The 14,242-nt window shown below is 42.9% G+C and overlaps 1 pseudogene; it reads right to left on the bottom strand.

Moving 5' to 3' along the window:
- Window positions 1-200: 200 nt before the first annotated feature.
- LOC101610153 lies at window positions 201-1,734 on the bottom strand (annotated as a pseudogene).
- Between the last annotated feature and the right edge of the window lie 12,508 nt (window positions 1,735-14,242).

Here is a 14,242-nt window from a genome sequence, read left to right as displayed (position 1 = left end):
ATAGGTTTAATCTCATTGTATACCAAATTTTTACGCTTATCATAGATCCTATATTGTTCTGGAGGTTAGCTTTTCATCATGCAAAAATGAGAATAAACTTACAGCTACCTATCAAATGAAGGAGCTGTGAAATTATTCCTCTAATATTGCTTTGAAAATATACCTCTAGTTGTTAAACGAAGTTCTAACTCTTCCAAATGTATTGTGTAGCTGGGAGTTTTCAGTCATCATCTACGGTTGGCTTGATTGTCACTCCTCTTCTTATCTGACCCCAACCAATTAAGCGCCAATGTTTCTCAACTCTTCGGCTAATGGCAATTTTTTCTCCTACATCTGTGCACACAGGATTAGTCAAAACAATTTTGCCCAAATCAGCCTTCACAGCACTAACTCTCCCTCCTGTTGACAAGGATCCAATGTTGACCATAAGCCCTTTATTCTTAGCCTTTGGACCTTTGCTGCTTTCTTGTCTCCTTCAGTGCACACACCTAGAGGCGTCTCAGTAGGAAACAGGAAATTCCTAACTCAGTGAATATCTCAGGTAAAGCTCCAACAGCACCAAGCACTTGTCCCACCATTCTGTCAGCCCGGCACAGAGGAGGGTCAACTTTTGTTCCAACTCCAATAAGACCTTCTGGAGCAGCACACTGAAGATCATTATGCTCCGCAAAAAGTGAAACAATTTTGGAAAAGATTGGTTTGCACATGTTTCCCTTTACTATCTTTGGAAACAATACCGGGTCTCACTTCTATCTCCTGGCCCACCTTTAATACTCCTTTTAGAATACTACCACCAGCCACACCACCCTTAAGGTCATCAACGTCACAGCCAGGTTTGTTGACATCAAATGACCTAATAACAATGAGTCAAGGTTCTGAAGTAAAGTCTCGTGGGGGTACTGGAATTTTCTTAAATTTTTTTTGTTTATTTATTTTATTTATTTATTTGAGAACAACAGACAGAGCAAGAAAGAGGCAGAGAGAGACAGAGAATGGGCGTGCCAGGGCCTCCAGCCACTGCAAACAAACCCCAGATGCGTGCACCCCTTGTGCATCTGGGTAACATGGGTCCTGGGGAGTTGAGCCTCAAACCGGGGTTCTTAGGCCTCACAGGCAAGTGCTTAACCACTAAGCCAGATCTCCAGCCCAGAATTTTCTTTACTATGTACTCACAGACAACTTCAATATTGTATTTAACTTGAGCAGAAATTGGAATAATTGGAGCTCCTTCTGCCACTGTTCCTTGTACAAATGCAAGAATCTGTTCATATTGTTCTTTAGCCTGACTTTCTTTTACCAGATCAATTTTATTCTGTAGGATCAAAATATGCTTGAGTTTCATGATTTCTATTGCAACTAGGTGTTCTGAAGTCTGAGGCTGAGGGCAAGATTCATTACCAGCTATTAATAGAAGAGCTGCATCCATCACTGCTGCATCATTCAGCATCGTAGCCATAAAATATGGCCAGAACAGTCAACAAAGGAAACATGCCTGACTAATTTGAAGTTTCCTTTAGTTCCTGGAATATCTGTAGGAAACCACTTCCACAAGACCTATAACATTCTGGCTGAGGACAACTTGGGTCATCAAGTTTATAAATCTATATTAATCGTGGCTTGTCTGCTGATAACTTCATGTGAAAGTAGCTTTAACTTCATAATGTCCAAGGTAGAAAGATCCTGTCGTGAAAGGTGTGGCTGCCCAAGAGTCACTCCAACCTCATCCCCTGCCATCTTGCCCCAAGAGCTAAACTATTTCTTATTGCCTTTGAGGTGTGTGCTTTAAGCATTTGCATTAACACTGTTCCACTATAGCCAGGTGAAAAAGTGGACAGGAGATATCTACCATGCATGCCAACTTCCTACTAAAGGTGACACAGAGACCCTAGCTCCTTTGTGTTCCAGCAACTGCTGCCTCCCCTGTCTTTTGTGGTAGGGAAATGACAGCTCCCAAAGGTGTCCACATCCTAATTCCTGAAACCTGTGAATACGCTGGGTTGTGTGCTGTCAAGAGGAAATTGAGGCTGTAGATGGTTGCCATTTCTATTCGTATGATCTTAAAATGAGATGATCCTGGATTATCCAGGTAGCCCAATATAGTCATGAGTGTCTAAAAGAGGGAAGCAGAAGCCATAAAGACAGAATCATTGAGAAGACTCAGCTACAGCTGGAAGCCTCCTCACTGCTGACTGGCTGTCATGGTACTGGAACATGCTGTGCAGCCTGCTGAGGGAGAAAAATCATCACCAGTCTTAACCAGAAGTGGGCCCTGCAAGAAATTGTAAGCTCTGGATTACAATGTGCTTTCTGCCATTCAGTTTCTTTAGAAAGAATAGCTGATTTGGGGGAGGGGCATGATTGCCTTATCTGCTAAAAATCAGGATGTACTTGGAGTAATATTCCCTCAGCAAGCCATTCCATCTCTGAGATTATTAATCTGTCTAATTTAATATTACTCTGGACATTCTCTCCTTTTCCTGTATTACCCACAAGACATCAGAAATCTCTGACAAGATCCTCTTGGCTGCATTATATTATAGTTAAACTATACTACAACTACAAAAATTCAATGATTAAAGAAAATGACATTGAGTTGTATATGTACACATATGTGTGTGATATACATGTTAATATGCATGTGGGCACATGTATGCAGAGATTGATGTTGGCTGTTTCCTTAATCACTCTCCATCTTATTTTTTGAAACAGGGTCTCTCTCACTAAACCTGGATCTCACTGATTCCAATGGACTATTTTAGAAGCAAGTCCTGGGTATACCACCTCTACCTCCCCAGCACTGCGATTACAGACACAAGCCACTACACTTGGCATTTACATGGATACTAGGGATCTTAACATGGCTTCATGCTTATGCTGCAAGTACCTTACCTGATGAGCTATCTCCCCAGTCCAAGATACTGATTTATTTCATATTTAACACCCTGGGCAGCCCAGACCAGGAAGGTTGGGTTGATAATGAGGATGATGTTGCAGTCAGCTTTGTGTTGCTGGCAGAAAACACCTGACCAAAAGCAGCTTGTGAGATAAAAGGGTTTATTTTGGTGTACAGACCAGGGGAAAGTTCCATGATGGCAGGGGAAAATGATGGCATGAGCCGAGGGTGTACATCACCCTGGCCAACATTGGATGGACAACAGCAGCAGGAGACTGTGCCAAACACTGACAAGGGTAGACTGGCTATACCACCCATAAGCCCTCCCCCGGGCTCCTGTCTCCAGGAGGATCCAGTTCCAAAATTGTCACCAGATTGGGGACCTAGAATTCAGAACACATAAGTTTATGGGGGACACTTGAATCAAACCACCATAGATGGGAATTCTGCTTCCCAGACTCATTCAGTCACCCAGACTAGTGGCAACTCTACCATTTGCAACATGTGGCTTTCAGGATTGGTAGGGTTATTTCCTCTACCATCAGTCAAAAGGGAGGGAAAAAGAAGCATGGAGAAGCATCTGTAGTATTTTAATGGGGCAGGACTGGAAGTAGCATGTGTCACTACCAGTGGCTATTACTCCATCACGGAGACACATCTAACTGCAAGGGAGCTCATAGTTGGATAAGAAAGAGTTCCAGATTTTGATGAACAGCTAGGTATCTCTGCCACAAGAACTCACACTGAGTTTCTTTACTTCTCAACTGAAACTCCTATGAAGGGTCAAAAACCCACACAGCCCGCCTCCCTCTCTGATCTAACCCAGTCTCCTGCCACGCTGCCTCTTACTCTCAGCCCAGGCTCGCTTTCAATCTCTGAAATCTGCCGAGCCCTTGCACTTGCTCTTCCTGGACCATCCTCCTGCAATCATGTAAGTCTCGGCTCCCTCATCACCCCCTCACAGACCTTTCCTTCACCTTTCTATGTCATGTTGTCACTGCTTCCCAGACACTACCCTGTTGAGAATTGATGGTGGAGAGTTTTCATAAGAAAAAGAAATCAAATTTCAAGCAACATAAAAAACCACAAAGTCACACTTCTGCTGGAGAAATCATATTCAAGAATGGCCTGAAAGAACTTTGGAGTATTATTTCAGCAAGGACGGATATGGACCACAGAGGAGGAATGTGATGCAAGAAGCAGCAGTGGGCCAACAGAGCACTGAAACATGGATGGCCAGTGGCAGCTACTGAGAGCTTAAAAGCAGGAAGAAACTAAAACTAGACGATGGTGATTGGGTAAATAGGAAGAAAGGGTTCAAGGATAGAGAGATGGCTCAATGGATAAAGGCACTTGCTTACAAAGCCTAAAGGTCTGTGTTTGATTCCCTGGTTGGCCTGGTTGAATTCCCTGGTACCAATGTAAAGCCAGATGCACAAAGTGGCACATGCACCTAGAGTTCTTTTGGAGGAGCAAATGGTCGTGGTGTGCCCATTCTCATACCCATTCTCTCTCTCCTTATGAATAAATAAATAATATACAGGGCTGGAGAGATGGCTAAGTGGTTAAGGCACTTGCCTCAAAGCCTAAGGACCCTGGTTCAATTTCCTAGTATCCACATAAGCCAGATGCACAAGGGGGCACGTTGTATCTGGAGTTTATTTGCAGCAGCTGGAGGCCCTGGCATGTCCATTCATTCTCTCTCCACCTTTCTCTCTCTCATAAATTAAATGAACTTAAACAATATACAAAATAAAATAAAAATAGAATGTGCCTGTGGGACTTGCCTAGCATGATGAGGCCCTGGGTTCAATTCCAAGAATGTAAGATGGGAAAGAGGAGGAAGGGAGGGAGAAAGGGAAGAAGGAAGCGGGTAAAGAAGGAGGAAGGAGGGCTGGAGAGATGGCTTAGTGGTTAAGCACTTGCCTGTGAAGCCTAAGGACCCTGGTTCGAGGCTCGATTCCCCAGGTCCCACATTAGCCAGATGCACAAGGGGGCCCATGCATCTGGAGTTCGTTTGCAGTGTCTGGAGGCCCTGGCGCGTCCATTCTCTCTCTCTATCTGCCTCTTTCTTTCTCTGCCTGTCGCTTTCAAATAAATAAATAAAAACAAACAAAAAATATTTTTAAAAAGAAAGAAGAAGGAGGAGGAGGAAGGAAGGATTTTATGAGATTTCTTTGGTGAACACTGATACTTTCTCACTCCCATGCCTCCAGAAAAGGGCAGGAAATGACTAGAACATAAACCTAGTCATATGGAGCTTCCAAGACATTCTGGTAGAGCTTTGTGCACATTCTACATCTGGGGAGAACCCTGGACTCCTGTCTACCTCAGGCCTCAGAAACCTGAAGCTGCCCATGACCACAGGGCACCCAGCATGCAGTATTAGGGATGTTGGGAATTGCGTCTTCTACAGAGCAATTGTCTGCCACTCAGCAGAGGGGCTGGACAAGACTGCATGAAGAATGAAGATGCTCCAATTGTTTATGTATTGTGTACCACCCAACTACCACAGAAGGTAGGATGGAGGTCAAGGAGATGGCTCAGTGGTTTAAAATCACTTGCTTGAAAGCCTGCTGGCCCAGGTTTCATCCCCTAGTACCCGCATAAAGCCAAATACACAATGTGGTGCAAGTATCTGGAGTTCATTTGCTGGGGCAAGATACTCTAGCATTTCTTCTCTCTGTCTCTCCCTCTCTCATACATACATGCATGCATACATATGTACGTTTTTTAAAGGTGGGATGGAGGAATAAAATCCATTGTCCATTGTGTTAGTAACTTTCCTAGTTACTGTGAGCAAATACCCAATAAGAAGCAACTTATGGAAGGAGGGGTTTCTTCTGGCTTACAGTTTAAGAAGGGATCTAGTCCACCATGGTGGCAAAGGCACGGTGGTGGAAGTGTGAGATGACTGATTACATTGCTCCATAATCAGGAAGCAGAAAGGGGACAGAAAGTGGAGTTAAAGTATCAAGCTTCATGGTCTGCTCCCAATGACTCACCTCCTCCACCAAGACTCTACTTTTGGAAGGTTCCACAACCTTCCAAATTACCACTATCAGCTGGGAACCTCCAGTGTTCAAACACATCAGTTCATGGGGGCCATCCTACATTCAAACAATACCACCCAAGCCACAGATCATATTGGGCCCAAGACAGCCTCAAACCAGGCTGTTTTAGACATCTTCTAGGTACAGAGAGCCAAGTATGAATCATCTATCCCCTGACCACCTCTCTTCAACTCTGGTCAGGGGGAAAGAGCAGAAGCATGTCACCTCCATTCTAGATCCCAGACTCTTTACCATGGGGCCTGGCTGGGGAGGAAGAAAAGCAGTAGGGAATCTACCTACAAATCAAATGTGAAATGTTGATTAATATCTTGGTTGGACATTTCCTTTGAGTTTTCATGGAGATCTGAGTTCATAGGAACAGTGTGTGTGCATGTGTGTGTGCGTGTGTGCGTGTGTGTGTGTGTGTGAGACACTTCTGAATTGATGCTGCTTGTAACCTAGAAGGGCACAGAATTATTCCTAGACAATGAGAAGAACTCCATTCAGGAGTACAAGAATTTTATTCCTAGCTGGGGTGATGGCACATACCTTTAATCCCAGCACTTGGGAGGCAGAAGCAAGGAGGATAGCCATGAGTTCGAGGGCACCCTTAGACTACATAGTAAATTCCAAGTCAGCCTGGGTTAGAGTGAGACCCTACCTCGGAAAACAAAATAAAAAAAAAAGAATTTTATTCCTGTCAAATAAATCTGGGAGGGATGGCAGAAAACAAGAGGAAGCTGTTTATTTTTATTATTTTGAAACTTGAGATTTGATATGCTTTGTGAAAGAGACAGGCACTATTTGAAAGATGTTCCACTAAGTCATCCACATCTTCGGAATCCACATGTTTAAAACTTGCACAGGAATCTTATATATTGCTGATGTGCATGTAAATTGGTAGAAATTCAATGCCAGATGCTGTGGTCATATCTATCAAAAATTTAAAATCATACACTCTTTGATCCAGCAGTCTCTTCCTTTGGAATTTATTCTGTACATATCCTTGCCATATGAAATGACTTGGTAAAAGGATATGCCTTGCAGCATTGCTTGCAATAGCAGGAGATTTTAAAAGACCTTGAAAGTCCATTAGTGAAGAAATAGTTGAATATATGATGGCACGTGTAGTATTTATTATATGTGTCTAAGACAGGTCAGGCTGCCAAAATAAAATGCCAAGGGTTGGGTAGCTTAAACAAAAAATGGTTTCACAGTTCTGAAGACTGGGAAGTCCAAGATCAGGGTGTCTGATTGGAATCCTAGTGAAGGTCCTCTTTCCAGCCTACGGACTCCCACCTTCCTCACATGGAAGACAGTCTTCTTTCATGCTTTCTCTTACAGGATGCCTTCTGCTATATGCCTAATCCATGGCTCCACCTTCATGACCACACTTATCTGTAATGACATCTTTATTACAAATAGGCACATTGCATATTAGGACTTCAACGTAGGAAGGGGTGGGGATTCAATCTACAACATGTAGCCTAATAGTTTTCCACCACCGATGAAGCAGGATACTCCATGCTAGTCAAATCACTCATGGCACAAGTACAGAGAAAGCTAAGTGGGAAATGGCAAAGTGCAAACGAAGGTGGTGAGCAGCAAGCTGGGCGCCCATCGTCTCTGCCTTTCTCATTCATTCTACTCTTCCCTCCTCTCAGTCATCTCAATAGGCTGTCTTGCTCTGTGACTCAGGCTTGGTTACTACTGCAGTAAGAGTCTAATAATGGATGTATGTGTCCCTGCTTCCTCCTTGTTATGGCCCTTGACCAGCTGTAGGGCTCAGACAAGGTCATAGTGCCGTACATTCTACTGTTGCCTGCCCTGGTTGCTGTGCTGCCCCTTTACTTTGCCATAGCCCGCCCTTACCTTTGCAAGCAGTACATGTACAAAACCCCACTTAAATGACTAATCTGATGCATGCCATCTGTTTTCTTCTGGACTCTTGTTGATGCAAAGAATATATTAGCATTTGTGCTTAAAAAAAAACTGTGTGTGTCCCATTCTCTCTCTCTGTCCATATATATATATATATATATATATATATATATATATATATATATATGCATGCATGTATGTATATGCCTTTCTATGTCACTTTCAAATAATTAAATAAAAATAAACAAAAAAGTTTTTTAAAAGAATGGGCTGGAGAGATGGCTTAGTGGTTAAGTGTTTGTCTGTGAAGGACCCCGGTTCAAGGCTCGATTCCCCAGGCCCCACATTAGCCAAATGCACAAGGGGGCACACGTGTCTGGAGTTTGTTTACACCAGCTGGAGACTCTGGCACACCCATTCTCTTTCTCTCTCTATCTGCCTTTCTCTATCTCTCTCTCTCTCTGTCACTCTCAAATAAATAAATAAATAAAAATAAACAAACAAAAAATTCTGTGTGTGGGAGTGAGTGGGTGTGTACATACTTAGCAAGCCTCTAGAAAAACACAAGAATATTCTGTTCATAGGTTCCTCTAGGGAAGAAATCTCAATGTAGATTGAGAAAATAAGATATTTGTCTTTTTCTTTATTCCTTTTGTTCCTTTTGAATGCCCTACTATATGCATACATTAGTTATGCAAAATACTTGTAAGTTAAATTTTAAAAAGTAAGTTAAGTCACCCCTAGGCTACAGCAAGACCATCCCTCACAAAACCAAAATAAGTAAATCAATAATTTAAATAAAGACTATGGAAGGACTTGGTGGCAAACGGTCTCTCCTGCCCCTTAGGAAGACCTATCATTAGTCACTCCAAGCTGCCAACCAAACAAAGGGAAAGGACATATTACAGGAATCTTCCACTGCACTGTACGGACAAGATGTTCAGAAAAGTTTTGGTGCATTAATTCTTAGACTGTGTGGTAGCCACTAGTCTGTCACTACAACATAATGACATAATCAAGGGAGGAAGGATTTATTTTGGCTCACAGTTTTAGAGGTGTTAGTCCATAACCAGTGGTCACTGTTGCTTTCAGACCTGAAACAAGGAAGGACATGGTGGAAGGATGTGGCAGAAAAAGGGGCTGTTTGCCTCGTGGCAGCCAGGAAGCAGAGACAGACAGGAAAGGGCCAGGGACAAAGGCATACCCTGAGTGACTCCAACTTCCCCTCACTTGACCCTTCCTCCTTGTCTCTACTTTCCTGTAATGCCATCATATTACAAATTTGTCCTTAGGAGCCAACCACTTTCCCAAATCCATCAGCTGTCAACCAAGCCCCCATGAACCTATGGGGAAATTCTCTGATCCAAACAATAACAGATAATTTTCTTCTCATAGTTTTTGTTTTGCTTTTGAAGCAGACGTCACTGCCTTTGTTGCCTAAGCTGGTCTGGAACTCACTACATGGCACAGGGAGAACCTCCCAACCTCTGACTCTTGAATGTGGCATTACAATGAACACTACCCAACTACAGATCATTTTCTGATCCTCACTGGACGTCAAGAAGGTCCTCCAAGGCAGTAACTTCATTACCAAAACAGAACTTAACTTAGGGCCTTTACTTAGGACTTCAAATCCCTCTCTGATGGTTTTGTCACCCTAGGAACTCAAAACTATCTATTAGAGATGTGTCCATGGATAAAGCACTTACTACACAAGTGCCTACCTAAGCTTGTATCCTAGACCCCAAGTGAAAAAGCTGAAATCTGTAATTTGAGCATGCCTACAGTAAGATGGGAGAATTTCCCATGGACCAGCTAGCTTGGTAAACACAACTGAAAGATCCTTCCTCAAATAAGATGGAAGGCAATGGCGGATCTGAAAGTTGTCCTTTGACCTCCACAGAGGCCTATGGCACATGCATATCCATTCTCACACACATAAACACACACACACATCACATCACAAAGAGAAAAAAAAACTTTAAATTAGCTCTAATTGGCTGAGTCACAGTGACACAATGAAGGCCTGGCTGGAGGCCACACAAGAAAGCCCCATCTACCCTTTCTGGACATGGCTCCTTTTCCTGCTCCTCCACCACAGCTAGCCAGCATCAGGCCCCATCTGTTTACACCATGCTTATTGTGCTCTTCGTTTTCATCTTTGTTGTTGCTGGGTCATCTACAGGTGATATCAGTCAGGAAACAGGGAGAGAAGTGCCACGCTCAGCTGTTTTCCCAGCTTGTATAATTAATCAGCTGACAGAACACTGCCAGGTCTCTCTCTTCTGGTGGTAGAGGATCACCAGAACTTGACTGTCGTCTCAGCTCTTCCTCCTTCCAGAGATGCCTGGTTCAATCACAGTCCCTACATTGACCCTTCCTTGCTTAAACAAACAGAAGCAGAGGTAGCCAGCGGCAATACTGTATGTACATGGAATCAAACCCCTCCTGCCCTAAAGAATGCAGGTTGCTATACTTCCTGGCTACTGTGGAAGGAGAGCTGAAGCTGAAAGAGAAGCCCCAAGGCATGTTTTGCATAAGATTCTTAGCCTCCACAGTCCCTGTTTGAAACTGGTTATAGTCCAAGGGGGTAGCCACCAGGAAGACCTGACAAACACTGATGCTGAGAACTGCCACCTAAAATCAGCTTTCCCTTAGAGCATGTCTCACCTCCTCTCCTCTTACCCTGCCCTGCAGCCCCATGGTAAGACCAGAGGGCCTAGTCCTCCCGCCCTGTAGCTTCCGCATAGGCTATCTCTGCCGAAAGGTGTCCCGACCATCCCATAACCCCCCCCATTATATTGCCTCTTTGGTGAACAGTTCTTGAACCCCTGCACCCCTATTTGCACCTCTCTGGAAAAGTGATACTGGTTTTCTTCTGTGGTCTTGTAGCACCTCCATCCTGGGATTGCATTGGTTTATGTCCACTATCTGACTCTCCCACGTCAGAGTTTGCTAGGTCCCATAGTTTAGTCGACTGAATTTAGAGTGACAAATATGATTCAGTAAAGCACTGTCTAGTCAGGATGGGTTGCTGTGGCAGAACAAGTGTGCTGGATGGCTCACACAACAAATGTTTGTGCTGGAGGCTAGAAGTAAGATCAGGGTGGCAGCATGGTTGGATTCTTGGTGAGAACTCTCTTCCTGGCACACATACAGCTTTGCTGTGTCCTCACATGGTTGAGAAAGCTCCAGTCCTTTCATTACTTATAAAGGATTACACATGAGGCTGGAGAGATGGCTCAGCACTTACCTGTAAAGCCTAATGATCCATGTTTCATTGCCCAGTACCCACATAAAATCAGATGCACAAAGTAGTGCATGCATCTGGAGTTCATTTGTAATGGCTAGAGGCCTTGGTGCATACACTCACTTTCCCTTTCTCTCTCTCTCTCTCTCTCTCTCTCTCTCTCTCTCTCTCTCTCTCTCTCTGTCTCTCCTTGCAAAAAAATTAAAAAATTATGTTTTTTAAAGTACTGCCATTTAGTAGCACTTTACAAAAGAAAGAATTACCCATGATGGCTTCAACTACCTAATTATTACCCAAAGGTCACCTCCACTTCCAAAAATTCTGCAAAATTGGAGAATGAAGTTTTGACAGAAATGTGTGAGGACATAAAACCTCTGCATCAAGTGCCAAACAACTGATGGCTTACTTTATGCCAACCCCTATGCTGAGGACCTCACAGGTGCCATCTTACTTTAATCTCCCTACACCCCAGAGGTAAGTGTCCTTCACTCCTCAGATAAATGATTCATATGTGTAAGCGCAGGCAGAGGCCAGTCCTCAGCACAGAAATTGAAGGAAACAACAAACCCTCTCTGAACTGGGGTTCCCACAAAGGACAAGTAAATGGTAGGTGTGTCTCCATGCTCAGCATGAGGACTTGTCCTCATATCACCTAACATATACTATAAGTCAGGCTCATAGCTCATTCACTTCATGCTCATAATAGCCTTATAAGTTTACTACCATTTGACCCATAAGAAAACAGTCACAGAGAGCTTGACTCTGGCCTGGATCCAGGAAAAAAATGCCAAGAAACTTAAAACTGAATCCAGTAAGCAGGCCAGATAGCATGCATATGCTATACCCCCATCCATCTCTTTCCTCCTTCATATGTATTCTTTCTTTAATTAATACCCAATGTCAATTTAGAAGGCCAGTGTACTCCTGCTCTGTTCTTGTCCTATATTTATTTTTTATTGCTCGTTTAGTCTTCTTGGTTTGTTTTTTGTGTTTATTTTTATTTTTTATCTATTTTTATTTATTTTTGGGGGGGGCGGGTTTCCAAGATAGGGTCTTACTCTAGGCTGGGCTGACCTGGAATTCACTATATAGCAGTGATCCTCCTACCTCTGCCTCCCAACTACTGAAATTAAAGGTGTGCACCACCATACCTGGTACTGTCTTTTTACTTTTTTTTTTTTTCATTTTCCTCTTTTAAAGAACAAAGACTGGCACAGTTTATGGTAATCTCTTCCCCTGAGCCTCCTGATAGCTAGGAAAGTTCTGTGTTACCCAGTTGCACTTTTTTTTTTAACCTCTCTGCTTTCAATCTACCTGTAGCGAAAACTGCCTCATTGCCACTCCCCTACAACTCCCTCTTCTATGTTCCCCTCCACTACTTTCCATCAACCCAATACTACTCACCAGTCTTATGCTGCTTCTCTTCCTTTCCTCTCATACCCACAATAAATAATAGATTCACGTACACAGTACTATCACTGACCTCTCACTTCCCAAAATGATTGGCACTTATGGGGTGATTGCTTTTCACTTAACTGTTACTGTGTTTTCATAATGGGCCAACCCTTGATAGTTATTGTTGTTGAAGATGGTATTCTACTCTCCAGAGAACTGGTGATCAATCTTGGTACCCTGAAAACTTGTCTAACAAGGAAAATGTCACCTCAACCCTAAGACAGCCTAGTTCCTTTAGACTATTGCAAATATCTCCACTGAAAGAGGAAAGATGACTTTAAAAAAAAATCCAAGCAATGACCAGAAGTTTAAGTCCCAATGCCAAAACATAACCATTGTAGTTACCTTCATGTTTCTGGGATAAAGCAAGTGATCAAAAGCAGCCAATAGATCTGGGCATGGTGGGTGGTGCACACTTTTAATCCCAGAACTCCGGAGGCAGAAGTAGGAAGATTGCTGGGAGTTTGAGGCCACTCTGAGAATACAGAGTGAATTCTGGGTCAGCCTGGCCTAGAATAAGACCCTACCTCAAAAAACAAAACAAACAAACAAAAGCATCCAGTGGGAGGAAAGTAATTTGTTTTATTATTTTTTTTTTATTTTGGTGTACAGTCTCAAGGGGAAGCTCCATGATGGCAAAGGGAAGCATGGCATGAGCAAAGATTGGACATCACTTCTGCAACATCAGGTGGAAAACAGCAGCAAGAGAGTAAGCCAAACTAACCCTGGAAATCCAGGGTTAATAAACCTCAAGGTCCACCGCCAGCAACACACCTCCTCCAGCAAGGTCCCACCTCCCAAATTTCCACCAGCTGAGAATCAAGCATTCAGAACACACGAGTTTATGGAGGACATCTGATTCAGACCAAAACTATGAAAAACCAAAGCAACATGTCTTATTCCAAAAATTATCAATCCCACTTTAATGGCCCCATAAAAAATGAGCTAGGTGAAATCCCAGACAACTAATTCAAAAGAATGATTATAAATATATTCAAAGAATTCAAAGAGGACACAAACTCCTGAATGAATTCTAAAAGAATACAAACTGGTAAATGAAAAAAGGGAATCAATACAGAATATGAAAATAGAATTTAGTAAAGGGATAGAAATATTAAAGAAAATCCAAACCAAAATACTGGAAATGAAAAGTTCAATAAATCAAAGAAAAGGCTCTGTAGATAGCCTCTACAGAGATCCTCTGTAGAAAGGACCACAGTGACAACATATCAGGGTTTAAAGACAAGTTGGAGGAATTGGGACATTATATCAGACACAAAGATAGATACAAATTTACAAATAGCTTAGACCTCTGGTTGCCCAAACCATTGTTGGCCACTTTCCCCCAGTAGCTCATGTAGCTCTTACCAGCATTAGACAGGCTAACTGTCTAAGGACTGGCTTTCTTCCAGATTCCAGCCAGCCAGATTCTCCATGCTCTGTGTTGGCAGCATATGGTGTCTTCAGCAATAGGGTCTTACCTTTTGCCTCAGGTGGATAATCAAGTGCTTTGACAGAAACCTGTCTTGTTTCTGGGTACCTTGTAGAGTCTCTTCAATCAACAGCTCATTGTGGGTAGCAACCGATTTCTGGTACTGGGAGTTACAAGTCAGAGACAAAAATAATTAAATAAATAAGCCCAGGCTTCATCCCACCCTCTCCTGGGCCCTTCTTTTCAGGTGCTCCCCCCTTCCTTATATCTTTTAGTCT

This window comes from Jaculus jaculus, chromosome 7 (assembly GCF_020740685.1).
Source record: "Jaculus jaculus isolate mJacJac1 chromosome 7, mJacJac1.mat.Y.cur, whole genome shotgun sequence".
In the NCBI taxonomy this organism is placed as follows: Eukaryota; Metazoa; Chordata; class Mammalia; order Rodentia; family Dipodidae; genus Jaculus; species Jaculus jaculus.
This window is presented reverse-complemented; position numbering and strand designations above follow the sequence as displayed.